The 27,515-nt window shown below is 39.9% G+C and overlaps 1 protein-coding gene and 1 long non-coding RNA gene across 2 annotated transcripts in view; one reads left to right on the top strand and one right to left on the bottom strand.

Moving 5' to 3' along the window:
• The window catches only part of SMPX (small muscle protein X-linked), a 51,753-nt gene extending 41,127 nt beyond the window's left edge, over positions 1–10,626 (top strand). The window contains exon 5 of the mRNA XM_008989068.5: positions 10,199–10,626. The gene's annotated coding sequence lies outside the window, so the exon portion shown is untranslated. The remainder of the gene's footprint in view (positions 1–10,198) is intronic.
• LOC144580993 (uncharacterized) overlaps positions 1–25,855 on the bottom strand; it is a 71,786-nt gene extending 45,931 nt beyond the window's left edge. The window contains exon 1 of the long non-coding RNA XR_013531438.1: positions 25,716–25,855. This is a non-coding gene — a long non-coding RNA (uncharacterized LOC144580993). The remainder of the gene's footprint in view (positions 1–25,715) is intronic.
• Positions 25,856–27,515: the final 1,660 nt, after the last annotated feature.

The following is a 27,515-nucleotide window of genomic DNA, read 5'->3' as shown; positions in this document are numbered from 1 at the left end:
CACTGTAAAACTACCTAAAAATCTTCTCATTGGACCAGGATTCCCTCATCCTGGAGACATTTAACCTCAAATCTCTTTCCAACAAATTCTATTTTCCACTGAGTCCCCAAGTTCCTTTTCCATGTAATTTATACTCAATTCACTTTTTTCAGTTTTCTTCTCTACACATTTAGATCTCCCCAACCATCAGCACCACAAAGAGCTTGAAGCCAAAATGACAAAGATTGAATTTTGTTTGGAAGATAGAAGGGGAGGAAGGGATGTTTTCATTTATAAGCTTTTTGTGGATCTTTGTCCCTGAATAATACTAATAGTACATGCTGACTGTGTCGGAGGCACTCTGCTAAATGCTTTACTATGTTATCCTCACAACCACCCTGTGAATTTGACATCATGAATTCCCTATCCTTTGGAACACTGGAGCTTTCGTTGTTGGGTAAGTTGCCCAAGGTAGTATAGGAAGAAAGCAGGAAAGCTGGGTTTGAAGGCAGAGTGGGCTGTGAAAATGTCTCCACAGTAGGCACTCAGGAAACATTAGTTGACTGCTCAGACAGGGTCCCACCTGGGAACCAACTTGGAAACTGCAAGGCAAAGAGTATAAAAGCAATTTCTGTGATGAATTGACTGCAAACACATGTCAAAGCTTTATTTTAAAGCTGCTTAAAGAGGCTTAGAAACTCCAGTTCTAAAACTTGGAGTAGGAAAACATGTGGTTAGATAACACTGTGAGACGAGGTACAAGTGATCAGTAAACTCTGTTACAAGGTGACTTCAGTTAGACAGGTATATAAAATCTCTCAGAAGGGGCTCTTAATCTCATTAAAGTTGATTAGAAAATTACTAATATGTTTTATCAGCAGTGCTTCCCAGAAGGGATCACTTAACACGCCACTGCACAAAGCTGTGTTCTAGCTCAGGTTTGTAATCATTGTCTTTCATCAGAAACAGCTCTCTTTAAGCCTGCTCTTTTCCACCTCAGCACTATTGACAATTGGGCTAGATAACTCTGTTGTTGGGGCTGTTCTGTGCATTCTAGGATGGTTAGTAGCATCCCTGGCCTCTACCCACCAAATGCCAGTAGTACCCTCCCCTTCCTGATTGTAATAACCAAAAAATGTCTTCACATGGTGCAAAATGCCCACTCTGGTAGGGGGCAAAAATCATTCTCTCCCTCTATTGAAAACTAGTGCTTTAGAACCTTCATTTTCAAGTGGTCCATGGAACAATAGCAACAGCATCCCTTGGGTGTGGTCTCAGGCCTCTCCCCAGATCTTCTGAGTCAGAATCTGCAGTTTTAAAGGATCCCCAGGGATTCATATGGATGTTGAAGACTGAGACGCCCTCCTAGGCTGTGATTCTCAAACTTGTCTGCACATCAGGGCACCTGAGGAGCTTTACAAATTACTGATTGCACTTCCAGAGACTCTGATGTAATTGGTTTGGGACAGCCTGGGCTTTGGGATGGTTATAAAAACTCTCCCCCCAGGTGATTTAATGTGTAGCCATGTTTGAACTCTCATTCTAGGTGGTTTAACCCCCACCCCCTACCAGCATGTGCGCGCGCGCGCGCAGACACACACACACACACACACACACACACACACACACACACACACAGCAGAGTTCCAACAGCCTATAAACAAGATCTCAAATCTCCAAATTCATGATGCTTTCTTCCTTTCCAGAAACATCCTTTTTATGACCTCTTATCGCTTTTAAGATTATAAAATTAAGTCATTTGATGTTAGTGTCAAAAGGTAAGATTTGGATATAAGTAGCTTTTAAAATAATGGTTGGAATGATTTAGAGGAAAAAATGAAGGCATTGATTTAAACTTCCCTGGATAGCTTTTTAAGGAAGAGCCATCAAAATCATCCCTCAAATTCTCCATAATTTAAAAAAAAGTACCTGAAAAAAATAACAAACATTAAATAGCAAACTCTATCAAGAAAATTGTTTTGCATGAAATGTATAATTATATAAAGAGCCCGTGTAAATTGGAAAGCAAAATGCTAGCACCTTAATAGACATAGGAAATGAACTCGCAATTCACAAAAGTGAATGTATAATTAGTAGAGAAGCCTAAGAAAATGTGCAGCCTCACTAGAAATCAAAGGAATGCTCAAGAAAACAGTTACCATTTTTCCTTTAAGAAATCCACAAATATGAATAGGAAAGTAATCGTGAAAAAGATATATACTCATTCTCAACAAATATTGAGTATCTTCTGTATAGCAGGCACACAGTAGCATAAATGATGAGTGTGTGGGGGGGTTAATAAATGGAGAAATTCCCCGTCATTGTGGATTTATATCTCTTCCAACCTAGTTATGTCTTGATGGAAGTCCATTCTAAAGAAAATGTTCACATGGAAAAAGTTGTGTTCATTTATGGTAGCAAAGTTGATTAAGAACCTAAGTGTCCAATAATAGGATTCCAATTAAGCAAACTCTGGTGCAGCCACCTGATGAAATACTATGGATACTATTTGTGATATAATGAATGATAAATAATTGATACAGTATAAAAGTGGAAAAATGCTTCAGTGATTGAGTCAATTTTGAAAATGCTACAATGGTGATTTAATGGTCCCCACACCCAACACATACAATATATATTTGTATATTTAAGGTTTCAAGGAGCCCTTAAACTAAGAAAATGGTTTATCTTTGCTTAACCCCGTACTTCTTAGTTTATCTGATGACTGATGCTTTTCTTTTCCCCTTCCTTTCTTTCAAAATGAAAACTTGTTTTATCATCTCTTGGAATTATTATTTCTCAAATGAACAAAACCTCAAAGATTTGCTGGCATATACAGTAGTATTTAAGAGCTATGTAAAAATAAAGGCCATACATGGGTGTATACATGGTAAAAAATTCATCAAGTTCACTTAAGATTTATGCATTTTACTTTATTTTTAGAAACATTCCTAGATTCTGAGAAGGCGAGAAATATTTTTAAGTTGAATTTAGCTGTTCATTAGAACAAACGCACGAATATTTGATAAGTCAACTTTTAGGCACACTACAGATATATTTCTGTGTATCAGTTGCTAATGTGTCCCTCTAATGTACTTCCAATATGTACTGACTACTTAATGATATGGTTTGGCTGTGTCCCTACCCAAATCTTGAATTGTAGCTCCCATAATTCCCATGTGTCATGGGAGGGACCCAGTGTGAGGTAATCAAATCACAGGGGCAGGTCTTTCCCATGCTGTTCTCGGAGAGTGAGTAAGTCTCCGAGACTTACTGATGATTTGATAAAGGGGAGTTCCCTTGCACATGTCCTCTCTTGCTTGCTTGATGCCATGTAAGATGTGATTTTGCTCCTCCTTTGCCTTCCACCATGATTATGAGGCCTCCCCAGCCATGTGGAACTGTGAGTCCATTAAACCTGTTTTTCTTTATAAATTACCCAGTCTTGAGTATGTCTTTATTAGCAGTGTGAGAACAGATTAATACACCTATGGTAATTTTTACAAGTTTTACAAAATAATTTAGTGTAGCAGAAAGAGCTCCAAACCTCATCCTGGATCAGCCAATAGCTAGCTGTGTGATCCTGGACAAGTGACTCAACCCCTCTGGATCTTAATTTCCTAATTTCTAAAATGAGGATCAATACCAAAATTCTAGTTCCATTCGCCTTTGAAAAAGTTTTACTATTTTAAAATATTATAGTTATATCTTTGCCTAATAATACGTCAAAAGCCATCTTTTTATCTCACTACTCAGTCTTTGGACCACTCATTACCATCATTGTGACTGTGAAAACAATCAATCGTTCAGCTTTAAGGTGATTTCTATGACTATGTGCTTTCCAGGAATGCATTATGGGAAGAAGGCAGGGAGGCCTCCATTTGTTTCACACATTCTGTTAGTTAAATGTCAAAAATTAGTTTTCTGTTTGGTTGCTCCAGAAACCCTGGCTGCCACAGATCATTGCTGGACAGTTGTAGGAAGATTCTGTGCACTTCTGATATAATCACCATTGTCTCTAGGCCTTGAATGCCAAGGCATAAACAATGTAGAAAGATTTTTGTCATCTTTGGAAATGCTGAGAACCTCTTGGTTAAGACATCAGTCTCTTTGACTTATTTATCACTTTATCTACTTCTAGACCTTATTAAACTCTGCCTTGGTAGGGAAATCTTGGGTCAATATTTCTCCAATGAAGTTGGTGGCCCCTTTAGAGACAAGGAGGACAATGAATGTTCTGATGGATGAAGAGAAATTTCCCACAAAATCTGGAGCTGCCTATGGTGACTGGTCTTTAATATGCCCTTTTCTCCACCAAGATCTCACCAAACAAATGTATCTTAGTTGCCAGCCCCTAACTCTGAGTTGATATCCAATACAACAAACTCTCAATACAATAGGATTAATAAAAAATATTTTAATGAGATTTGACCTGGATGTACAATTTGCCTTTACTTTACGGTCACTCAGATTCTCCAGGAACTGCACATAGCACTTCTTTAATCTGGATTTCGGTTGTAGAATTTGACCAAGACAAATGTTCTGGTCTTTGTGCCTTCCTCTTCTTCCCTGTTTTTATATAGTTATTGGTAGAAATATTTCAGTTTTCACTTTAACTACCAAAGGCTTAATGGGTTGCAAAGGAAAATTTGGTGGATGTTTCACAATTTAGAAAAAAATGTTTCTAAGTTTTACTTAGAGTTTTGTTTCTCTGACTCTACGAGTACCTGTTTGGGACAAAAAAAGAGTTCTGGGTTTTGAGTTGTTTGGGTGCAATTCCAGGCTGCTTACCTCTCTGACCTTGGGTGTGTGTTGTTCCTTACAAGCCTTAGTTGTAGCTTGTACCACTTACCTTAGGGTGTGGTCCTGATGAGTACAAAAGACAATATGTGTGAATGTGCTCTGTAAACTGTAGAAGACTTTACAAATTCCAGGCGTTTGTTTTATTTCTGATGCCCTTTAAGTAACTCCAAAGTTTTACCAAGTTTGCTCTGGGTGCACAGTTGGCTATTGCATATGGAACCAGACCATGAGGCACTGCCTTCTCTCAAGTACTTTTGAGTGTCACTGTGTTTATGGCTCTATAATTTAGCACCACACAGGAGGAAGTAATCATTGCACTGCCCTGAGTGTCTGGTTAAAGGACCAAATGCAGACAAGTGTTGAGTGGACTCCATTTCCCACATGATGTATGTGGGGCCATGGCAACTATGAGTAACACAGCTATAAATGGGTCACAGCAAGGCATAAACATCACATGTCTGGACTTAGGGTGACACGAGGGAGATAGTTGGTGTATCATCCCCACACCAGCCAAGATATGCCCTTCCCAAATGTAAACTAGAGGTTGTGCTTCCATGTCATTTTTGGTTTGGGAACAAAAGGTATGTGGGGTATCTAGAGAATAACTTTTCAGCTGGTTGCCTTACCTTTCCCATCCTTCTCACAAATGTTCTCTACGGGAGAACAGGGCACAGGAGAATAGCTGGCAGCAAAGCAGTGTGGCCCTGGAGACAGTGCAAAACACTTGCATTCCAACACCCTGACAAACAAGTGTGCTTTACAGCATGGGCAATTTTAGCTCTGGATCCCTTCCCATTGTTTCTCATTTCTAAATTTGAGCCCTGACGAAGAGCAGGGAGCTCAGGTCTCTGGATTCCCAAATTTTTGTATTCTTGTATCATGCCGGCATCCCGAGCACACGCTGAGTCTCCAAAAGCCAGGGATGGAGACTCTGGCCCTCTGGGGACTTTGTACTCTGGGAAGGACTATATCTGACTTTATCCATCGTGCAGTCCTGTTTCCAGGCTTGTTGGGCCCTCTTGAATTCTACTGGGACCCAGGAGTGTGGGAAGCTGAGGGACAGGGTGATCTGCAGGACACCTGCAATGGTTCCTCTGTTTCATCTGTCACCTCAGGCCTGGCTCTTTCTGCAAAGAAGTATGAGGTTTATTTTGTAAGCTGAACAAGGTAGATGTGTAGTCAGTTGGTGGAGTGCCTGGCACCTAGTAGGTGCTCAAAATTGGCACAGCCACTATCAGCTGTTTTTCCACTCCCACACGAACACAGGCTGATAGCACTGGCCCAGCTTCTCCCTTTTCACAGTTTTTTTTGGGGGCTTCCTTTGGCTCTCAGCTGCAGTAAGTAAAAAGAAAGAGCACAGTTCCCCTGGGGCTAGTGTTACATTAAGAATTCCATGTATTCGTTTTTCTAAATAATATGGTCATCTCACAGTGGTCATGGTGGTCTGGGAAAACTGGATCAAGATTTTTCAGTTTAAAAAAATTTTTATTTTCATAGTTTTTGTGGTACAAGTGGTTTTTTGTTACATAAATTAATTATATAGTGATGAATTCTGACACCTGTCACCCTAATAGTGTACATTGTACCTAATACATTGTTTTTATCCCTAGCCTCCCTCCCACCCTTCCCTTTCTGAGTCTCTAAAGTCCATTATATCACTCTGTATGCCTTTGCATACTCATAGTTTAGCTTCACTTATGAGAACATACCGTTTTTGGTTTTCCACTCCTGTATTACTTCACTTAGAATATGGCCTCCAGCTCCATTCAAGTTGCTGCAGAAGACATTATTTAATTCCTTTTTATGGATGGGTAGCATTTCATGGGGTGTATCTACCACATTGTCTTTATCAACCCATTAGTTCTCTATGTTTACAAAAGTGTCTCAAAGTCAGAGAGGCCTATAAACTGAACCCAGTTGTGAAGGGCATCTTATGGCTTTCAAATACAGATGGCTCATCCTGTGTTTCTGAGTATAGCCATAATTTCACTTATCTATCTGGGACAGATTAAGCATTATCAGAGTCCATATTAAACCTGCCATATAAATGGCACCCATTTCTGGGTTGCAGATGGTGCTTCTCAGTCTGGACACATCTTGGAGAGAAACCACACCTCATAAAACATGCTTCAGCGACAATTACCTGTGGGTCATTGCCCATTCCATGCTGTTCAGAGAAGCCCAAGGAATGCCTCGGCTTCAAGGGAAGCTTGTCATGGGCCTCTCACTTAGAGAGACTGGCCATATGTCACCCAGCACAGTGACCACAGCAGTAAAGTGGCTAGGACATACCCTTGCCATCATGGAGCTAGAGCTGGGACCTAGGGCAGAATTGGCAGCATAGTGGGGACATAGCACGTCAAACCAACACTCCTGGATTTCTGCATCTATGGGTCTTCACTCATTACTGCTGCCCCACATTGAAGAATGTGGGTCTGGCTATAACTGCAACTCCAGTTCTTTTCTATCTTCATTTCCCCAGTAGTCCGGCTCATCAATTGCTGGACCCCTGCTATATGTCAGGTGCCATGATAGGCAATGGGATGTAAAAATGAATAGGACATATTTATATACTTCATATTTATAACTAAAATAGTTAACCACATAGAATCAAAGAGTTAAGTGGTGCTTGCTGGAGGGCAGGGGGAAATGGGGAATTACAAATCAATAGGCATAAAGTTTCAGTCAAGCAAGATGAGTAAGCTCTAGAGATCTGCTGTACAACATTGTATTTAAGGTCAACAATGATGTATTACACACTTAAAAATGTATTAAGAGAGTAGATCTCATATTTTGTTCTTTTGATAATGAGATAAAATGCTGGGGAAGTACAAGAACCTATGCTGACTGCTGTTGATAGCATTTTCAGTTCTGCAATCATTAGTAACTTCCTACCTTTTCCTCTGGTTCACAAACCGTCCATCCTGTTAGTGGAGTGGAAAGAGCCCCAAAGTCAGGACAACTGTGTTAAATTCCCAGTTTTTCGATCTAGCAGCCATGAGACTTTGAGCTAGCTACTTTGTTTTTTGAACCTCCATGTATTTCATCTAATGGTGAGTACAAACAACACAACCTACATCACAGTAATGCTAGAAATGTTCAATGACACAATGGGCTTTGTGATCTCTAAAGAAATATACAAGAATGAGGGCCGGGTGCGGTGGCTCAAGCCTGTAATCCCAGCACTTTGGGAGGCCAAGGCGGGTGGATCACAAGGTCAAGAGATCGAGACCATCCTGGTCAACATGGTGAAACCCTGTCTCTACTAAAAATACAAAAAATTAGCTGGGCACGGTGGCGTGTGCCTGTAATCCCAGCTACTCAGGAGGCTGAGGCAGGAGAATTGCCTGAACCCAGGAGGCGGAGGTTGCAGTGAGCCGAGATCGCGCCATTGCACTCCAGCCTGGGTAACAAGAGCGAAACTCCGTCTCAAAAAAAAGAAAGAGAAGCTTTCTTATAGATAGATCTCTGATGTAGACTTCTCAGGGCTCAATGGCCAGAATTGGGTCCCATGGCTCCCCCTAGCTGTAAGAGAGACTGAGAAATAAAGTATAGTATTTGGCTCACCTGCCTTTGTAGTAGAGAAAAACAAGGGTTATGGAGGGTGCCGAACCAGAGTTTCTGCCCCAGCAGGGGGGATATCATTGTCCATGGAGTTTTCTTTCTCCAACCATTGACAATAAAAAAGGTGAGCATTCAATTTTTAAGAAAAGATTTAGCCCATTCACATAAGGAAAACGCCCTAGGAATGACACCAAAGACTAATGAAAAATAAATGTGTAAATAGTATCCAAGAGTCCCTGCATTACAAGAGGTTTGTAAAGAAGTGGCAGCATATCAATTAGCTATTGTTGCATACCAAACCACCCCCAAATTCAATGTTTAAAACGAAATCATTTCTTATTGTAGCTCACATGTTTTGGGCTCTGCTGATATAGGTTGGGCTCAGCTGATCTTGGCTGTCCTCACTGTTGTGCCTGCAGGTCATCTGGGGACTCTGCTCTGCATGGGGCCTGGTTAGGGTGCTTTAGAAGGGGTGACTCTTCTCCACATATTTCTTGTCTTTCTTCTGGGATTAGAAGGCTAGCCTGGGCATACCCTTGTTATGGCAATAGCAGAAAGAAATACAAGAGTATGCAAAAACATGTGATACCTCTTGAGGCATAGGCTCAAAACAGGCACACCATCATTTCTGCCTCATTCCGTTGGCCAAAGCAAGACATGTGGCCAAACTCAGGCATGAGGAATTATACCCCGCCCACAGTGGTAGAAAACTACAAAGTTACATGGCAGTAGGGAGAGGTAAAGAACTGGAGACATGAATGCAAATTTGCCTCAGGCACCAATGGTCTTACAAGCCATAATCATAAAACTAACACTATAATCCTTCAGTAGAAGCTATCCTAATTTATTTTAGAATTACTTAAATCACTAGAGCCAAAGTTGATGGCCACAGCATCTACCCACAGTTCATTTACATTCATGGAACAGAGAGATGAAGTTTTCAAGTGAAAATGGGGTCTTCAATTTTGACTTGTTCCTATCATATTGATTTATAATCTGTCACTAACATATCTCATGAAAATTAAACTAATGATGAACCTGGAGGACATTATGCTAAGTCAAATAAGCCAGACATAGAAAGACAAATATGGCATAGAATCTAAAAACATTGAACTCATACAGGCAGAGAGTCAAATGGTGGTTGCCAGGAGCCTGGGGGGTGGTGTGGATGGGGAGATGATGGTTAAAGAACACAGAATTTCAGTTACACAAAACAAATATATTCTGGAGATCTCATATTAGTCCATTCTCATGCTGCTATGAAGAAATGCCTGAGACTGGGTAATTTATAAAGGAAAGAGGTTTAGCTGACTCACAATTCTGCAGGGCTGGGGAGGCTTCAGGAAACTTACAATCATGGCAGAAGAGGAAGCAAACACGTCCTTCTTCATGTGGCAGCAGCAAAGAGAAGTGCAGAGCAAAAGAGGGGGAAGCCATTACAAAACCATCAGATACCATGAGAACTCACTATCATGAGAATAGTATGGGGGAAACCGCCCCCATGCTTAAATTATCTCCACTTAGTCCTACCCTTGACATGTGGGGATTATTACAATTCAAAATGAGATTTTGGGTGGGACACAGCCAAACCATATCATATCTGTTGTACAGCATCATGACTGTAGTTAATAATGTATCCTTGAAAATTGCTAAGAGATCTTAAATGCCCTCACCACAAAAACAAGTATGTGAGGTGATGGACATGATAATTATGTTGACTTAATCATTTCACAGTATATGCATATATCAAAACATTGCATTGTACACTATAAATATGCACCATTTTTGTCAATTATGCCTTAATGACATTGGAGAGAAAAAACTCATGGTTCCTTTATTTTTTCTTTTGCAGGCTTGATGTGAAGAATTAAAGAGGAAGAGGATGGATTCAAATGAATATAGCTCACTAAAATTTTATATATTTGTATGATGATTAAAAACCTCCTGAATGCTTGAGATTCTAGCAGAAATGTCCTGTTTGTACATTTATATATCTTCCTTCTAGTTGGCTGTATTTCTTACTTTAATTTATCTTCACTTTTGGCATCTAACAAAACAAATGAGCCCATAAATCCACCACCTGGAGGGTGTGGTTTTGAGGAAGGATATGATTTTATGGAGAGTGATATGGCAATGTGCCTAATGATTTCAATGAAAAGTTTCCAAGCTACTTCCTACAGTATTTTAGTCAATATTTGGAAAGTGTTTTAGTTCTTCACCTTTTAAATTATGTCAATAAACTTTTTATGAGTTCAAATAAATATTTGAGTAAATGTAAAATGTGAATCTAGACTAAATTTTTATATTTCAGATAGCTACACATTACCTAACCTGGAGAGAAATGAGATATGAGTCGGTCCAATCCCATATTGCCTAAGTGGGGGCCTCTCATTCTGAATTATTGAGTGCCACGGGTAAAACTGTGGCCGACTGATCACTCATATGAAGTTAAATATCACCTGAGGAATTGGATATCATTGATACTCTTTCACCAAGGATGAGGAGTTTTACAGTGAGTGCATTTTACATCTATAGAGGCTTAGAAACTCCCCTCACCTAGATGGAATAGAGTTCATTATAAGTTAGAAACTTCCCTCATCCAGATGGAATAGAGTTCATTATAAGGCTCAATAAAGTAAAGCTGAGCAAACAGAACAAGAGGAGAAGAGCCATCCAAAGATGAAATGTGTCTCCTGCTGCTAAAATGGAGAGTATCTATGTCAACTGAATCAATGTCCAACACTATCATAGACCAAAAAGAATCATCTGTGCTCCTCTAGAGTCCTATGATCTTCTGAAATGCTCGGGCAACTTCACAGTGTGAAGATTTGAGGGACCAGGTTATCAAGATCACACAGTTTGAAAAGCAAGCATGTCACCTACCTGGTATGCAGAGACCTCAACACCATTTCTCAGGCTGAATGACTTTGATCCTTGCTTCAGAGTCAACCATTGTAAAAAATCAGATGTACTTTGAAACATCCCAAGTATAAATTACTCTCCTGCTTTTCTGTTTCATAGAGATCGGTTTCCAAAAGCAGGACTATCATTGCCTACACATGTGACTGGCCACAGAGTCAGCAGTGCCTGATAAGTTTAAGTTTTCCCGAAAAGGTGCCTGTCTGGTCATAGGTACTATGTGTTTCACCAGACTGTGGTTTATTTGGTCATCTACATCTAATATATACATTTGGCCTGGGGATTATCAATCAAACCAAAATATACCAGCCTAATAATCTGTCAGAAGACAAGGTGAACAGGTTCTAAATAGGTGTTAGGTTGCCTCAGGTTGTCGCACTCCATACTGATTAGAGTAGTTGGGTAGGGTTACCAAATTTGCCTCTGTGCTCACTTTGTTTTAAAGTAAATTATGTTCAGTTTCAAAATTAAGTTCTGGTATAATGTTTTGTCTTCATATTTTAATGTAGTCTTCCAAGGCAAATTTGCAGCACAATACATACCAAAGTCATTAGACAAATTCTATGGATTTTTTTTTGAATTTTAAATTTAATCTGTAATGTATTTTGTTAAGGCTCAAATTCACTATGTATAGGATTTAGGAACTTCCACATTCTATCATTCATTGGATAGCATATAATATAATATAATATAATATAATATAGGAAAAGACATAGTCTTTGCTTTCAATGAAGTTATAATTTTTAAAACTCACACATTTCATGCTAAATGGCTCCTTGAAAACCTATATGTCTCACTGAAACAGCCTTATTTATCTTATAGATTTATAAACAACCAATCATTATGCAACTTTTCCATGAAAAAGAAACAAAGTACAAACTGATGAATATTCATTAGGAGAGAGAAACAACTCCGGTGTGAGTGAGCATAAGGCACCATACTCAGTTTTTAGTGTGCATGCTGTAAACGGAGTGATAATCATGTTCTACTACAAGCTGAGAATCTTTGAGTACAATACAACAATCACTCCACCCACATTTTCTGGATGCCTACTATGTGTCAGGCTCTATGCTAAGTGCTGGGGGAACACAGAGCACATTCATCCAGGAAAATCACCTTACTTAAAACAACCCCTCATGTGTCTGTCTTCCCCCTCCCCCATGTATGGGATTTTCCTATACTGTGCTTGAGGCATAAGTGAAAGAAGGCCCCACTCGGTCCAGGACCTCACTGGACACTTGGAAAGCTTCTCTCTTTGGAGCAGAAGCCATTAGGAACACATAAGCCTCTCCAGAATTATCTCAAGCACTCATTTTGTATGATCTTTACATTTCAACAGCACAGACTGAAAGGTAATTAGCTTTGTTTCCAAGGTTACTTACTGAATAGCTGAATGACACAGTAGTATTCTAAGCTAGGCCGAGGGCATGGCAGATGGTAATTACCCAAATGAATCCCTCATTTTTAACTAGAGCAGTTAGAGGATTTACAAAAAGCCTCACATTCTGATGTAAAGAACACTACTACATTCTTGAGCTGCCCTAGAATTAGGGTTCCCCCTTTGGCAATGAGAACAGGACTCAGTAGGATTCAAGGACTATGGGTTGATCAATTAAAATTAGTACCCTTTGAGAGCCTCTGGCATTATCCCATTGCTTTGCAATCTAGCTTGAAATAGAAACTGCATTTAACTTGATAATTGATGCTCTCTTGGGATTTTAACCTGATGCTGCATCTGTGGCCCATCACTAGCTCTTTGCCTCACATACCATTAATTAAATTTCTGTGCTTCTCCAAAGGAGAGGATACATTATCATAATGTTCACATGCAATCATGTATTCATTCAACAAGCCATACAAAGAGCATTCAGGAAGGGAGGAAGCAACCCACCAGGATGTTGTCAGGCTAAGAAAATACTTAGCGCTCATGTATTGAGTTCATTTTTTTTCTCTATGCAAATGACCAAACTTGTTTAGATCCTACACTGAAGGCAAATCACACTGTCAAAGAAATGTATATGCTGATTGTTAAAAGAGGGGATTCAGCCGTAAAATAAGATTGTAGCCTTAACAATATAATCACCTAAAGGTGTTCTTCAGAGAAAGAAAAACAACTTCAATTAAGCAATGATTTTCAGAATGTGGAATGCACTTGGGCTCACATCCTTCACCCCTGTGCTTGTTTATTAAAGGAGGAAAATCAATCCCTTAACATTTGACTTCTGAGCAAAACAATTCAGTGACACCACCGACTAGGAGAAACCATGCTATCAAATAACAAGGCTCTTTTTTATGACCAGCTCTTTCCCTGGTTCAGTGAGGATATATTAAGATGCAGATTCCAGAGGGAAGGAGGCTTTCCCCTTGGGCTTCAAATGTCTGCACACTAGCTGCAAAGCCAAGGCAGGTCTGCACTCTCAAATTCAATTCTTTAAATTTGATTGTTAGTTGGGAGGGCCATGGTTAGAGGAGGTGTGCAGACAGGTTTTACCCCAGTGTGGGGGTAGCTCATGGTTTCTAGACATACAGAGTAGGGGGCTAGACTTCTCTGGACAGCATTCATGCTGCTTAATATTGTTCATGCATCAATGGCACACTAGACAAGACAGGAGCCTGGGGGAATTTCTTTTCTGAAGTATTTGGAACACGCCAACATCCAATCCACCCACGCAAGCTATGCTGTGTTATGGCTGATGGCAAGCTTTAGGAAAAAAAACAAAAACAAAAAAACAGGAAAGGCTTTGTTCTTGATTTATGATTTTGTTTTGCTTTGTTTCATACTGTGTCTTCTGGCCCTGACAACACAGATTCCTGATCTCAGGCAATCTTTACCCTCCTTTCTCTGATGGAGGTGAGTTTTCCCACATTCAGTGGGAGAAGAGGAGCATCAGAAGAAGCCAAAGGGGACATCTCAACTTCTAGAATGCCAGACACCCATGAGGGCATGGGACTTCCGCTAAGTATTGCTTAGCATTTTAAAATCATCTAGTGGATCCAATATAATTTCCTTAAAATGGCGTGTTTCATTTATTTAAATTTGCAGATGAGGAAATAAGAGATAACAGAGCTGCTTCCAGTGATTAAAAAATAATAGTACATGTACTAAGACTCATTATATATATATATAATACTTTAGGTTCTGGGGTACATGTGCAGAACATGCAGGACTGTTGCCTAGGTACATATATGGCAATGTGGTTTGCTGCCTCCATCCCTCCATCACCTATATCTGACTTTTCTCCCCATGTTATCCCTCCCCAACCTCCCTACTCTCCGATGTCCCTCCCCTACTCCCTCCCAACAGACCCCAGTGTGTGACGCTCCCAACACCTGCCTATGAGTGAGAACATGCAGTATTTGATTTTCTGTTCTTGTATCAGTTTGCTGAGAATGATGGTTTCCAGATTCATCCATGTCCCTACAAAGGACATGAACTAGTCATTTTTTATGGCTGCATAGTATTCCATGGTGTATATATGCCACATTTTCCTTGTCCAGTCTATCATCAATGGGAATTTGGGTTGGTTCCAGGTCTTTGCTGTTGTAAACAGTGCCACAATGGGCATATGTGTGCATGTGTCTTTATAACAGAATGATTTATAATCCTTTGGATATATACCCAGTAATGGGATTTCCGGGTCAAATGAAATTTTTTTTCTAGGTCCTTGAGGAATTGCCACACTGTCTTCCTCAATGGTTGAATTAATTTACACTCCCACCAACAGTGTAAAAGTGTTTCTATTTCTCCACATCCTCTCTAGCATCTGTTGTCTCCAGATTTTTTAATGATCACTATTCTAACTGGCATGAGATGGTATCTCAATGTGGTTTTGATTTGCATTTCTCTAATAATCAGTGATGATGAGCATTTTTTCATATGTTTGTTGGCCTCATATATGTCTTCTTTTGAAAAGTGTCTGTTCATATCCTTCACCCACTTTTGGGTGGGTTTGTTTGTTTTTTTCTTGTAAATCTGTTTTAGTTCTTGTAGATTCTGGTATTAGCCCTTTGTCAGATGGGTAGATTGCAAAATTTTTTCCCCATTCTGTTGGTTGCTGGTTCACTCTAATGATTGTTTCTTCTGCTGTACAGAAGCCCTGGAGTTTAATTAGATCCCATTTATCTATTTTGGCTTTTGTTGCCAATGCTTTGGGTATTTTAATCATGAAGTCCTTGCCTATGCCTATGTCCTGAATGGTTTTGCCTAGGTTTTCTTCTAGGATTTTAATGGTGTTAGGTCTTATGTTTAAGTCTTTAATCCATCTGGAGTTAATTTTAGTGTAAGGTGTCAGGAAGGGGTCCAGTTTCTGCTTTCTGCACATGGCTAGCCAGTTTTCCCAACACCATTTATTAAATAGGAAATCCTTTCCCCATTGTTTGTTTTTGTCAGGTTTGTCAAAGATTAGATGGTTGTAGATGTGTGGCATTGCCTCCGAGGCCTCTGTTCTGTTCCATTGGTCTATATCTCTTTAAATTTTTTTGTTTGAGACAGAGTCTTTCTCTGTCACCCAGGCTCCCAGGCTAGAGTGCAGTAGTGTGATCAGGGCTCACTGAAACCTCTGCCTCCCGGGTTCAAGTGATTCTTGTGCCTCAGCCTCCTGAGCAGCTGGAAGTACAGGCACGTGCCAGCACGCCAGGCTAATTTTTGTATTTTTAGTAGAGACAGGGTTTCCCCATGTTGGCCAGGCTGGTCTCAAACTCCTAACCTCAAGTGATCTGCCAGCCTAGACCTCCCAAAGTGCTGGGATTATAGGCATGAGTCACTGTGCCTCGCCAAGACTCTAAATCTTGAAAACAAACAAACAAACGAAAACCCCAAACTTCTTTGTCCCAAATTTTGAATTCAGTGTTAGGCATCATGGTTGTGATAGTAATGGCCCAGTAGCGGGAGGGTGGGATCTGTATTTGGAATCCAGGCAAATCACACAGGGTAGGGAATTCAGAAGGGGGAATTAACCAGGAAAAATGACCCCTTCAAGAGACACCACTGGTCTCCAAACTCTGTAGTTAGATCCTGGTCTACTTAAAGGATTCCAACCAATAGACTCAACATTTTGGTCCTACTTTGCTTATTACTTGCTTATTTCCCCAGATTTTTCCTGACTTATTTTCTTTCCTAGCTTGGGAGGGGAGCCACCCTCTCTGTGTTGCGTGGCATTAATTTCCTCAGAGAGCATGCTTTCACCAGAGGATTTACCAATATCTGCCACCCTGGAATCACTGGTTCTATTTGGCCCTGCATATAAACAATAATGTCTGTTGCTGGCTAGAAAATAAACCATGGGAACTGGCATGTTTTTCAATGAGAGGTCATTGAGAACAACACTGGCAATAGCCCGTTGCATCCCCCAGACCTTTCTTTTAGAGGCCAAACAGAGGCAATGATCTTTAACAGATGCACCATTAGGCAAGACCTACATCTGAAAGCTTTGTTGATTCAGACACTCAGTAATTAAGTTGTGGGCCAGTGAGCACATTATCTGCAATGAAACATGTCCCTGATCAGCGATTAGATGGGTAAACATGTGACCTCATTGTCTCTGCCGAAGGATGATTATGTAACAGTCTCTGGTCCTCAAACATCATGGTTATTTGCCAACTTCTGATCCCAGTAAATAAGCTGAAATCACTTGCTATGGTCTGGAAATCAGATTTTTAGGACAACAGACTCTTCCTCGGGAGGCCTGATGCATTCTATCTGATTACAGATGTACTAGGAACTTTGCAGACACCCAAATACGAGGTGGATGGGTCACAGGGAGGCAGGAGCTATGAAGAATGACTCAGGGGCAGCCTGGTGTCACAAGACTTTACCAAAACAAAGACATGTAAAAGAACATCTGTTTTTTTAAACTTGAGAACTTTCTTGCTGTGCAAGACATAGTAAAGAGGAAGACATGTAGGAGGGCAAGGGGGAAAAAGAGGGAGGGAGAGAAATAGGATGAGAAAAAGAGAGAAGAAGGAGAGAGGAAGGGAGAACGATTTACTCCTAAGCCCTTTGGTGGGTCACCAAAGGTTTGGTGGCTTCTTTGCAGTCTAGCAGAGTAGAGGAAACCTATCTGCTTCATGCACAATCGAACACTCATCATCTATTTTCTTCTGATGTGTAAGGAGTATGTTCGGGAATTTCCAGGTATAGCGAGGACTAGAAGAGAAGGGTGACCCGAGACATCTAAATGTCACACAGTCTTGATGCACATGTGACCTGGAACTGCCCTGGAGTGACTTGGGCACTAGCCTTTCCTTAATCCCCATTTGCTCTCCTTCCTTCAGTGATACTAGCATAGCCACAGTGCTCCTGCCTGCTTGCAGCTTCTTATGGGCCAGGGCTTGATCTCTCTCTCTCAGACTGATCTGCATTTTAACCCTGGCTGCCATATTAGAAAGAGCAATAATCACTTTAAATGGCTGCATGTGTTTTCAAAACTAAACTCACAGCAAAATCAGTAGGCCATCAACCCTGATCCAGCACATGGCCAGGTGCCACTGGAGGAAAGGATACTACACTTGTCTTTGCCCAGACACTTCCAAACTAGTCTACTGGAGTTTTGATAAGCATTTTTTAGGGCTATATTGAGGACTATACTTTATGAGTATACAGAGGACTATTTTATTTTTAAAAATGACCCAACAATTGTTTAAAAATATACCTATACTATATAGTTATTGAAGTCATAATTCAAATCATTTTGACTTAATTTCAGTATCTTCCATAATCCAAACTTCTTTATCTAAATCAGAAGTTAAGATTCAGGCCAAAGTCCAGGGTAGTAAGCACATCAAGAAGCTTTTCTTTTCTTTTTGGCTCTGTCATAGTTTGCTTTCCCCAGCACCAGAGTCTGAGACAAGGGTTCAAGTAAAGGGTAGCTTGTTTTGGCAGGAAAGGAAACACCAGTAGGGAACTGGGGAGGTGAGATGAAGCAGGGAAGACAACTGAAGAGAGGGGCTGTGAAGTCAGATGTGTCTATGGGTTACAGTCTTAATCTCACCAGGGAAGCTCTGGGAGACTGAATAGACCATATACCTCAGAGTGAGCTCGGGTGAGGAGTGAGAAAGTTGAGGTATTTATGTGCCCACTTCTATCCTTCTTTGATTGAGGACTACCTGTTACACAGGGCAGGCAATGTGTGCTTTGCAGGACACAGAAAGCCCTTAACAAAGGAATGCAATGATTGGCAGTTTGGAAGCTGGGTCATGTGCACTGACACGTAGTAGCCAGGAGGATATGGTGAAGCACAGGGCCCAATACAGCTTCTATGTATAAATGGCAAAATAAAATATTTATTGTAGCAGACCACAGGACACATTTTCTACTGAAGATGCTAGCTAAGCATACATCATCATTTTAATTCAGGAAGTGAATCAACGTGAATTATTCCTGGTATTTTCCCACTAAAAATTGGTGAGAGGTTTAATACCTGCTGGATAGGGAAGTGGCATACTTGTTTTTTCCTACAAGGGCTCCCATTTTGGAAACAGTATTGATGATGAAAATAACTTATAAAATAAAAATTCTACAGAACATCCTATGTCATATAATTCCACAAATATCTTTCCCCCTTGGATATTTTCCAAACTACATTTTCATCATAATGATGTAGAGATAAAGACAGGGAGGCATATATTTATCTATCCATGTATCTATATCCATCCAATCTAATGTCTCTGTATATAATAACATTACATGGTGGCATTACTAGCTCTTCATATACTATTATCATACAAGATTACTATTATTACGAAGGCTTGTTTTTTTTTTAAAGATAGATATGTCCCCAAGAAAACAGTTGATCAGACCCAAATGTCTCTTTGTAAAAGCAGCATGTTTTCATCTTTTAGGATGTTTTTAAAGCCTTCAGGAAAATATCCTCATGGTTAAACCCCATGGTTCAAAAGCATCCAAGACTTTCCCTCACTCTTACTTATGTAAGTCATTGCAAAACTGTACACGACTTGGGGCTTAAGTATTAGTTCAATAAGAAAGCATCCTTGAATAAATTGATGAAAAGAGCAAAAGAGAAAGAGGACTTGAACAGAACATGTAATCAATATCAATGACTTGGTCGCCTGCTAGGCTCTGCAGTGATAAGGGCAAATGAGGTAATAGCATCAAGAGAGAATTAGGAAATAAAACTATCAGCAATGGAAATGTGGTTGAATAGATTGTTATATGATGTCCTAGGAAGCCCTGGGCTTGAAGGGGAGTGAGCAAGTCTTGTCAGTTGAGCAGCTTCCATACCATGGTAGTTTGGGGGTGATGGGGACATAGAAAAGGTAGAAGGCAGTTTCACCACTGTAAAATGTAAAAAATATCTTAAAAGTGGCAGAAAAATCTAGGTGTCTCGCAGTATGCATTCTCCACTTCTTCCTCCATAATAAAACCCCTGAATTTTAACTGACCTCTTACCAAAAGGAGCAACTCAACAGAAAGCCAATTCTTACACTCCCACCTCTAGAGTCATATCAGCATGTTCTGGGCGGGGGGCCAATCACCAAGTCTCCACAGAAGAAGAAGGCTTACAAGCCAAAATAATTGCAGGTTTGCGATTTACAATCTGTAAAAAATTGGGGAAATATGTATGGAAATGGATTCTGAGGGTGCTAGACCAAAAATAGGAAAAAAAACCACAACAACCCACAACTCTATATTGGGCTGAATTAATCAATATGGGTCCACTTAACAGATATTCTTGATCCCGTAGGTTAACTTGAAGCTGAAAATAGTTCTAATAGTTTACTTGGTTGGTTGGCTAAAACCTGGAATCAGTTGTGGCTTATGATAAATTAAGTTGAGATCCAAGAAATTCAATTGCAAGAACTCTAAAGACTTATGAACATAGTAATATTTGAGTTGATTCATTTCCACATTTACACTGATGATGTTATTTGAGAACCTCCAAAAGACAATTCCTTCCCTCATGGCCTTGAGGAATAAATTGGTGAGGGGAGTGCCTCTCCTCTGTCAACCAGAATTACTGAAAGGAGATAATATGTAGAAACAGGCTACATGATGTTAGTGTGTTATGAGTATTTTGGCATGACGGAGACCAGGAAGCAGTACTTAATTCCAGAAGCAAGATGATCATGGTTCCTAGACTGAAAATTATGAGTCTAAGCCATAGGGTCTGTGGCAGGAATAGATTGATCATGAGATCTCCGGGTGTGAGGATCCTAGATAGTCTATTAGGCCCTAATTTGGCATCTATAATACCACCACTACCATTCCATATCTGATGAACAGAGGATAGACATGCGCCAAAAAATAAAAATACCAAGTTGGGACCTCTCACCTACTTTTAAAACCTGGCCCCTTAACTTTCAGACCAGGGCTCCTTGAGTGAAAGGGAAGCTGTGCGTGCCAAGAAATAACACTGCAAAGACTTCCTCAGTTCTTTCCGGGTCTCCCTTCTAGCCCTCATTAGTTAGACTCCACTGAGAGACTCATTTTGCCTTAGTAAATGTGCACTGGGAAAGGGAAAAATGTACATCTTTGGGGGATTATTGGACACTGGCTCTGAGATCACACTAATTCCTGAGGACCCAGAAAGTTACTGTGACCCATTAATCAGATGGACAGAAGATAAATGGAGTTTGGACAGGAGTCCACCTAATGGTAGAGTCTGTAGGACACTGAACCCGTCTGAGGTTATTTCCTCAGTTTCTAAATATTACTGAAACAATCTCAGAAACTGTTTATAGCAGATTGTATTTTCCAAAGACGGTGGCAATGATATCTACCATCCCAATCGTGTTCTGAATGTGACTTTGAGACTCCCTCAGAGACTTCCCCCCCCTTGGTCTAAATAGTGGAGTCTATTTCTCCATCCCCTTGAATCTGAGAGGGCCCTGTGATTGCTTTGATCAATAGAACAGGATAGAAATGACACTGCGTCAGTTCCACGTGTAACGCTTAACTGGCCTTGCAGTTCCTGTTTCCTGACTCGTCGAAAACCGCCACCCTACAAGAAGAGAAACTGCTCTGAGACCACCATGTTGTGAGAAGCCCAAGTCTCAAGAAGAAGCTCTAGAATATAAGATGTCATATGACAGAGAGGCAATTCTTATTTGACTAATTCGTTTGACAATGAGGATGGGCTTTCCCATATAGATTGCAGCATACGGCAGGCATCTTGAATGAGCTAAAGCTGCACTTACAAGCTATTGATGAAAATAGAATTAAAGCATGTGTTGAAATGAAAGTACTTTAGAAATAATATTGTAGTGAAAGATACCTAATGAAAAAGAATGTGCTAATTTCTCTAAGTACAAACAAGATGACTGTTGAGTGACCAAGCATGGTGGCTCATGCCTATAATCCCAGCAGTTTGGGATGCCAAAGCAGGAACATTGCTTGAGGCCAGAAGCTCAAAACCAGCCTGGTCAACATAGTGAGGCCCTGTCTCTACAAAACAAAACAAAAAAAAAAGAAAAAAGAAAAATGGTGTCTGCTGGAGAAAGAAGAACAAGTAAAATTAACGGTTTTATGTTAAGTAAATGTCTTTTTGGTGTGCTTCAGAAATGGAGAAACTAAATGATGCAAAGAATATCTCAAGTCATGTAATTCTAGGTCTTTGCTTTCAACAAAATTGAAAAACCTATAAACTGGGAGCTGAAACATCATTAAAAATAATTTTTGGTTGATAGAACATTAGGTAACATTTAGCATATACTTAGCAAGAGTTCAACAAATTGAGTGACACTTGCATAGCAAAACTCCTCCTTTCATATATATACATATATATATATAATATATATGCTTGTACAAGCAAGGTTTCTCGGTGCTTATGTCTATAATAATGTGCTAGTAATATCAAAATCATATTAAAAAAATATATAAATAAGGCGCCTGCCTTCCAAGAGTCTGGAAGCAGGAACTGCCTAGCCAATTAAGGGTTATTCCTGGAACTGGCACAATACAAACAGGAATAAATTGTTGAATTGTTGCTGAATTATTTCATTCCAGCAATAAGTCCTATTCATCCATGAATACATGAGCTAATTTTTAAAAATCAGCCCATCCATATTACTAAGAAATAATTTCGATTTGCTTTTTATGTTTAATGATTATTTATCAACATTTATACTTTTGCACACTTTGACTATTGTGTGCAAATAATAACTGTAGTGATAACTCAGAGGAATATTTTTAACACTTACAGATGAAATGTAAAATTCCAGTATATGATATGATGGTAATTATGTCAGATGATGGATATGTTAATTTGCTTGATTGTGATGACCATTTCACACTGTTTATCAAAACATGTACACCATATATATACAATTTTTATTTGTTAACTATACCTCAATAAACCTGGAAACAACAAAGAAAAATATTCCAGTTGATATTTATATATAAACACACACACTGAGAAGTGATAGAGTACAAATAAAACTGTAAAAATTATATACTTATTAACATAAAATTCTTTAAAAATTCAAGTCCAACAAGAAAAAGATGTAAGGCTTTAACACAGAAAGCTTGTTTTAGGCTGAGAGTGGTGCCTCATGCCCCAGCACTTTGGGAGGCTGAGGTGGGTGGATCACCTGAGGTCAGGAGTTCGAGACCAGTCTGGCCAACCATGGCCAACATGGTGAAACCCCGTCTCCACTAAAAATACAAAAATTAACCAGGTGCAGTGGTGGGTGCCTATAATCCTAGCTACTCAGGAGGCTGAGGCAGGAGTATCGCTTGAACCTGGGAGGTGAACTTTGCAGCGAGCCGAGATCATGCCACTGCACTCCAGCCTGGGTGACACAGTGAGACTCCGTCTCAAAAAAAAAAAAAAAAAAAAGGCTTGTTTTTTGTTACCTAAAAAAATTTAAAAAATTTTTAAATTAACTAAATCATGTTATGTTTTGTTGATTGTCTAAAGAAAATGATGGAGAAAATGTTCATAATGCGGATTAAACTTAAAACCAGGTTCTAGCTCTAGCCATTAAATTGTGGATAGCACAAAAATTTGAGGAAAAATTCTTTCAATATTTGAAAACTCTTCTGATTCTGTAAAGCACTTACTTATATCATTGATGAACAAATGAAGTTCCATCATATATCTTCATTTCTTTACGTTCATCTTACTTGTAAATGCAAACAAAACTATCAACCAATATCCTTGTCAGAACTATATTCATTAGTTAATATGAGTAACTTCTTGTCAAACTGGGCAGTAAGCAAGGCTTCATTTGCTATCTGGTTTTGTCACATCATTGTTGAATTGCAACCATGGGTTGAGAGAAAAAAAATTAACAGAAGTGATTCTTTTTTTTTTTTTTTTTTTTTTTTTTGAGATGGCATCTCACTCTGTCACCAGGCTGGAGTACAGTGGTGCAATCTTGGCTGGCTACAACCTCCGCCTCCTGGGTTCAAGCGATTCTCCTGCCTCAGCCTCCCGAGTAGCTGGGAATACAGGTGCGCGCCACCACACCCAGCTAATTTTTTGTATTTTTAGTAGAGATGGGGTTTCACCATGTTGGCCAGGATGGTCTTGATCTCTTCACCTGAAGTGATCCACCCACCTCGGCCTCCCAAAGTGCTGGGATTACAGGCGTGAGCCAGCACGCCCAGCCCAGAAGCGATCTTTGACATTCACTTGGATCTATGGAATTTGTAATAAAGAACATAAATGTTTTTATGATGTAAATTTTGCACTAAATATCCTTTACATTAGTAAAACTCATAATGAATATAATCTTTTTTTCTAGAGAATCATTAAACATTTAGTAGCATATCACCACTGTCAACCAAAATGGGGCTGAAGGTAACTGCAATGAAATCGGTGAAAAGAAACTAAGTCAGAATTAACTCATCATCAGGAGTAGAAACTAGGACTTGTAGGCTCTACTCAGATTTTCTTCCTTGCTGTGCCATGTACATATTTTCAAATTTTGAGTGATTTCTGTTTCATTTTCCTTTATGCCACTATTGTATATAAGTGAGCTGGTGGTTGAGAAGGGATGGTGACAGAAATAGTATCCCTCAGACATCTTGGATGAGGAGCTACAAAAAGTAACTGATGAAATTTTGGATTACTTTCTTTGGGAATAGGGTAGTTTGCATTATTTGAAGTGGGAACATTGCAGATATGAGAAGATAAGTCTTCCGGGATGTTAACCAGCCAAAGGGGTAGAGAGTTCAGTAAACCTTGCACCTTTTTCTGTGTCTGGGAATGATCCACAGTGTAAGTTTCAGAGGTGAGAAGAGTCCTGCCGCCTACTAGGGAAACTGAAATATGTGATTTTTCCCAAACTTGCGGGCCTAGATTTTTTTTTCTTTGCATATTATATAAGCTGAGAAAAATTGCATCCTTTCGCTTAGGATTTCACATCCGGAGACAGAAATAGGGAACAGTTCAGAATTCTTTGCAGCTTTATCCACAGTAGCCAGCATCCAAAGGTGACAGAGCCAAGGGTAGCATCCACGGCTCAGAGGCAGCTTCTTTAATAGACCCTTTCTATGATGTAATTTTGGCAGTGGATACAACTGCCTGGCTTCATTTCCTAACCTTCCTGTTAATTCTATGAGCTATTCGATAAATTGCCATAAATTCATTTTCTCTCTAAGGTAAGTAGAATTGGTTTCTGTTGTTGGAGCTAATAAAATATGCCCAGAAGGAAGTCTTTGAAAGCATCATGCTGTGATTTCAGAATGTAGGCATTTCCTAATGGGACCCCTGGCTAGCAGCTGGAAATATGATGCTGGAAAATTGAGAAGACCATAAAGGCTGGGACGTGTCCAGCTGCTTAGCATAACATCCATGGGCAAGAAGGAATGTAAATTGCCCAAAAGTTCCTACTGTTCTTTTAGGTTTATATTTTAGGAGAAAATTATCTTGATGATGGTAAAATCTCTTTTCTAAATTCATGCATTTCCTTTCAACCTTTTTTTTTTTGCAATAGTCATAGCTTTGTCATATTTTTAAAACATGGCTGGCCAGACACAATAATTTCTGATATCCATCACCATTTTCCTTTATAGTGTTTCAGAACCTTTTAGAAAACAACATTATCCAAATCAGGCTAAATGTTCCAGGAGCAAATTGACCGCCAAAACTTGCCAGGTCACTCATCTCTCAGCTTTTGGTTTGTGTTTAACAATCAAAGTGAATGTCACTAAAATTGCTTATCAATGGGGTAATAGCTGAAAATTGCCTTGGCACTTATATTCGTTTTTTATTGCTACCTTAAAAATCACCACAAATTGGGGCAGTTTAAAACAAGACAAGTTTATCATCTCATAGTTCTGTAGGTGAGAAGTCCAGGTGGGCTCCACTGTTCTAGGCCTTACAAGGCTGAAATCAAGGTGGCAGCTGGCTTGAGCTCTTTTTTGGGGGCTCTGGGAAAAAAAGCCACTTCCAAGATCACTGAGGTTGTTGTTAGAACTCAGTTTTTTGCAGTTGTAGATGGGTTTCTTTTTGTAGTTTTTTCCCCCCAAGCTCTAATCTACTAACCTCTCTCATGTCCTTGAAGCTGTCTGCATTCCTCATCATGTTGCCTCCTTCATCTTCATACTGGTGATGGTGCACAGAGCAGTTTTCATGCTTCTAGCATCTCTGACTTCCCCTTTTGTCACATTACATCTTTTCTACCCCCAGCCAGAGAAGGCTTTCTGCTTTTAAGGACTCATGTGATTAGATTGCCACCTCATCCTGACCCCAGATAATCTAGGTTAATCTCTCTATTTTAAGACTCATAGCCTCAAACAAATCCGAACAGTCCCTTTTGACATGCAATGTAATGTATTCACAGGTTCTAGGGATTAGGGCATGGGCATCTTTGGGGAGACATTCCCCTTATCATAGCAATCCCCTGTAATTTTTAGCCAAAGATGCCCAAAATAAGGTTTCCTACCACTTCTAATAATTTCAATTCAGATTCTCAGGACATTGTAGGGTGCCATGGACTGACTGTGCCCTTCCTCCAAATCTATGTATTCAAGCCCTAAACCCCAATGTGATAGTGTTAATACCTTTGGGAGGGAATTAAGTTTAGATGAGGTCATGAGGGTGGGGCACCCATGATGGGGTTAGAACCCTTACAAGAAGAGGAAGAGACTCCTGAGTTTCCTCTCTCTGCCATGTGAGGATATAGCAAGAAGATAGCCATCTGCAAGCCAGGAAGTGGGCTCTCACCAGGAACTGAGTCTGCTGGCACCTTGATCTCACACTCGCAGCCTCCAGAACTTTGAAAAATAAATGTCTATCGTTTAAGCCACTTAGTCTATGGTATTTTGTTACAGTAGCCTGAGCTCACTAAGATATATAGGTAGCATTTTGTCTGCTGCATTGTGAAAGTAGAATCAATAAATTTTTCTTGCTTAGCTAAAAAATTGGGCATCTTTAATAAAGCTTATGAACGAAAGAGTAAAGCGTCTGCCTTCTAAACTGTGGCACCTTCTATCTTCCAGATGACCTGCAGCACGGTATCACCAGTGAAGGCAGCTGCAGCTGAGATTCCATCCCTATTTGGAGATATTTGTCTCTGGATGGCTCTTCCCACATTCTCTATGGAAGTCCTTTGTACTTTGGAGGCTCTTTCCACTAGCTCTGAAGGGTTCGGGTTTCGATAGACATAAGAGGTGACCTTCCTCAGCCCTCAGCAGATCAAGTGAGTGGAAGGGAAAGTCCTTAAGGCAGTGCTTCAACAACATCGTGCTTTGGAATCACCTGGGCATGTTAAAAAAGCACCCATGCGCAGAGGTTCTGTTTCAATTGGTGTAGAGTGGGGCCTGAGAATAGGTATTTTAAAAAAATACTCTCACTTCCCTTTACTCCATAGCTACAGTAACTAGATTGAGCCAGGCCACTCTGAGGTATCCATTAACTCCACGGCTCCTTACAGCAGTGAAATAGATATTTTACAACTTTGATTGGAAGAAACAATGCCAAGGTGTTAACAGGTTATTTCCAGAAGGTGGAAATGTGGGTGGTAATTATTTTCTTCTTGGTACTTGTTTGTACTTTGAACATTTCCATAAAAAACTCAAAACAAATATTCTGCAAAGAGACAGAGACAAAATGTTGCCTTCTCAGAGGGGCTCCTGTCTCATTCTACATTCCTATTTTATTGTCTCTAACAGCATCTTACTTTCCTTTCTCAGTCTGTATCATATGCTGTACTAATTTCATTCATTTGCCTGTTTATTGTCTCTCTCTCACTAGCTGCAGGTTCATGAAAGCAGCTTCATACTTATTATGGTAATCACTGTATGCCCAGGTACCCAGCCCTATGTCTGCCAGACAGTGAAGTTT

This window comes from Callithrix jacchus, chromosome X (genome assembly GCF_049354715.1).
Source record: "Callithrix jacchus isolate 240 chromosome X, calJac240_pri, whole genome shotgun sequence".
In the NCBI taxonomy this organism is placed as follows: domain Eukaryota; kingdom Metazoa; phylum Chordata; class Mammalia; order Primates; family Cebidae; genus Callithrix; species Callithrix jacchus.
This window is presented reverse-complemented; position numbering and strand designations above follow the sequence as displayed.